Source organism: Perca fluviatilis, chromosome 6 (assembly GCF_010015445.1).
Source record: "Perca fluviatilis chromosome 6, GENO_Pfluv_1.0, whole genome shotgun sequence".
In the NCBI taxonomy this organism is placed as follows: domain Eukaryota; kingdom Metazoa; phylum Chordata; class Actinopteri; order Perciformes; family Percidae; genus Perca; species Perca fluviatilis.
Genome location: NC_053117.1, coordinates 9,439,271 through 9,442,492, shown reverse-complemented (window position 1 = coordinate 9,442,492; position 3,222 = coordinate 9,439,271). Strand labels below are relative to the sequence as shown.

General features: G+C 39.5%; 1 pseudogene; it reads right to left on the bottom strand.

Annotated features, from left to right (window-relative positions):
• Nucleotides 1-805: 805 nt before the first annotated feature.
• On the bottom strand, nucleotides 806-2,238 carry LOC120560497 (annotated as a pseudogene).
• Nucleotides 2,239-3,222: the final 984 nt, after the last annotated feature.

Here is a 3,222-nt window from a genome sequence, read left to right as displayed (position 1 = left end):
TTCTATCAGCAATAGTGATACCCTCTAGATTGCTTGATTTAAGGTAAGTACATAGAAGTTGGGCTGCAAGTAAGAAAAGATACAGTGATATAGGGCAACCTTGACGGATGCCCCGTTTTATATCAAATCTAGGAGAGGATCCATGTTTAAGCTTAATAGAACAATTAGCATTGTTGTATAAAGTTCTGATGGCATTGCAAAAGAATTCACCAATTGATTGTGCTTCATCAATAATTGATGGAAGTACTATTTTAATTATTTTAGCAAAGGGCTAATATTTTGTAATCATTATTTAGGAAAAAAATAGGGCGCCAGTTATCAATACAAAGTACATCTTTATGAGGTTTTGGAACTGGCCTCTACCTCAATGGGCTACAGAAGGAATGTGAACAAGGTAATACTTTACACCCTTGACAAAAATTATCTATGTTTGTAAAAAGTCATGCCACTTTATGTGATTTGATTAACCTCCAGAAAACTTGTAATGATTGTTTGTGGTGGAATTGTTTCAGGTGGAAACAGACTCAGTCAGGGCCCTTTACAAAAGGAGTCTCAAACTAGACTGTTCACTAAAGGAGCTGGACTGTGAGCTGAGGAGGCTCCAAATAAAAAAAATTAAATTGGAGATCAATCAGCTGGAAAAAAAACAGATCTCAGTATGTTAACTTATTTAATCAAGTAACCCTTTAGTGTGAACACCATGAATATTTATTAATATAACTTTCTCTTGCTCTCTTTTTCCTCCCTATAGCCACATGACCAATAAAACAGTTTGAGACCTATCTGCAGTGTGAATGTGTTTTTATTAAGTAAAATATTGTGTTGTGATTGCATCTCTGACAGCTGCGCAAGCTGGGTGGTCAAGTGTGATGGGGTCAATTTCATCTGGGAGAAGCTGGTTTTGTGGTGGTACTCGCTCCTTTCTGATAGTGGCTATATTGTGCAGAATGGCCCATGCAGCCACTATCTGTGATGCCCGCCTAAGGCAGTTGAAACGTGCCTTTAGGATGCCAAAGGTCATCTCGATCTTGACCCTGGTTTTACTGAGGGCCACATTGAAGCGGTTTTGTGGCCCTGTCTGAGGGTCAGGATAGGGGGTTAGCAAAAACCTCTGGCATGCATAACCCCTGTCTCCTACCAACAGGCCATCAAAAAGCCCTGTCATAGAACAGAAAATGGAAAAAAAAAAAATAACGTTTTGCTGTCACAATTAAAATAAACACTTTAACATATTTTGTACTGTACCAAATTTAACTTGCCTTCCTCAAAGTGCTGACACAACATAGACTCGTGGAAAATTCGTGAGTCATGCACTGAGCCAGGCCATTTAGAATCCAAGCTTGTGATCATGCGTTCATGATCACAAGTCATCTGCAGATGAAATCTGTTAGTTACTATTCATTTAACCCTTGTGTTGTCCTTTGGGTCACTGGGACCCGAAGGACAACACAAGGGTTAAAGATTTATTTAAATTGCAAATAAAAATCATCACATATATATATAGTAGCCCTACCTGAACATTAAGGCTGTGAAAGGACTTTCTGTTCACATAATCTGCCTCATGTTCTCCTAGAGCTGTGGAGATTGCAACATGTGTGCAGTCCATTGCTCCAATGACTCTAGGGAATCCTTTCATATGAAAAAAATAAAATAAAAAATAAAATATATATTAAAAACCATTCTTAACATGTAGCTACTGTAGACTTTTGTATAATACTTAAGTGCTCTAAGTGCAAGCTGCTTTTTAAAGGAAAAAAAAAGATTGTGAAAGGTTAAATTTGTTCATGTCACCCTATCAATATATCTTACCGGCAATTTTATAAAATCCCTCTTTTATGGACATGGTCGATAAATGTCCAGGGAACACAATGAAGCTATTTATGTACCCCTGCAGTGCGAGGACCACCTTGCGAATGGTTCAACAAACCGCGTTTTTCCCTAGGTTCACCGCATCACCGACCGCATACAAGTATGTAACACTTGCGAAGAAACGCAACGCAATACATACCATTTGCGGTACAGTAAGTGCATGGCTTCGACGAGACACATTTGTTATGTGCGGCTCAAGAAGTTAGCAAAGATAAGTTATTCCTTCCGCGGAATATCTGTATCTTTCATACAAGTATCAGGAAAGTCAAGGGGATTTTGTCTGTCCCTAAAAACTCTTTCTCTACAAAGTGCTCGTCTAACAATTTGCGCTGAGATGTCCACAGGATTTGGAAGAAAAGGTGAAGCCATTGCAATGATTGCGAGAACAGAAGCTGGGAATGAATTACGTCCCCTATATGTTTCTTTGTACGACTACCTTCGAAGTCACTGTTCCATTATCTTTAATGTGACTATTATTGCCGCTGTTCATCACACCCCCAACCGGCCCCGTCAGACACCGCCTACCAAGAGTCTGGGTCTGCCGAGGTTTCTTCCTAAAAGGGAGTTTTTCCTCGCCACTGTCGCAACAGCCACTGCTAATGCTTGCTCTTGAGGGAATTACTGTAATTGTTGGGGCTTTGGAAATTATAGAGTGTGGTCTAGACCTACTCTATCTGTAAAGTGTCTCGAGATAACTGTTGTTATGATTTGATACTATAAATAAATTGAATTGAATTAAATAGACCAAAGCAGGCGACGGTACAAAAAGTGGTAGGCAGTAATCGTTGTCAGGAGTAAGGCAAAAGCCAAAAAACACTGGAGAATACACAAGGGAAATAACACTGGAGAGTGACACTAAGTACAACTACAGTCTGGCAGAGGTTGAGTGAACATTGGGAGAATATATGCAGTGGGAACTAGGGATGACGATAACTAATAGGTGATGCACATTAGGGATGGGAAGGTAATCACACAGGCGGGAAAAACAGACAAAGAGGGGAAGACAAGTGACCTGTAATGACAACAAACAATACATTTCAAAATAAAACAGGAAGTCCAAGAACACAAAATAAGAGCAGAGCAGGAATGTGACAGTGGATAGGCCTCCATGAACACACTGCACTACTCTGTATAGACCCCATTAAAATGACCTTTTTTTTTTTTTTTTTAAATCTCTTTATTGTTTTTTCCAAGTTAGCGACATTTGCATATACAAAGTGTTGTACAGATAAGTGATAACAAAAAGGAGCTTCACACCCATTTACTGGACCTTCCACACACCTGTCTTCAGGTCCCTATATAGCCCACCCACAAAAAAGAAAACGAGAACCCAGCACTCACACACAAACACAC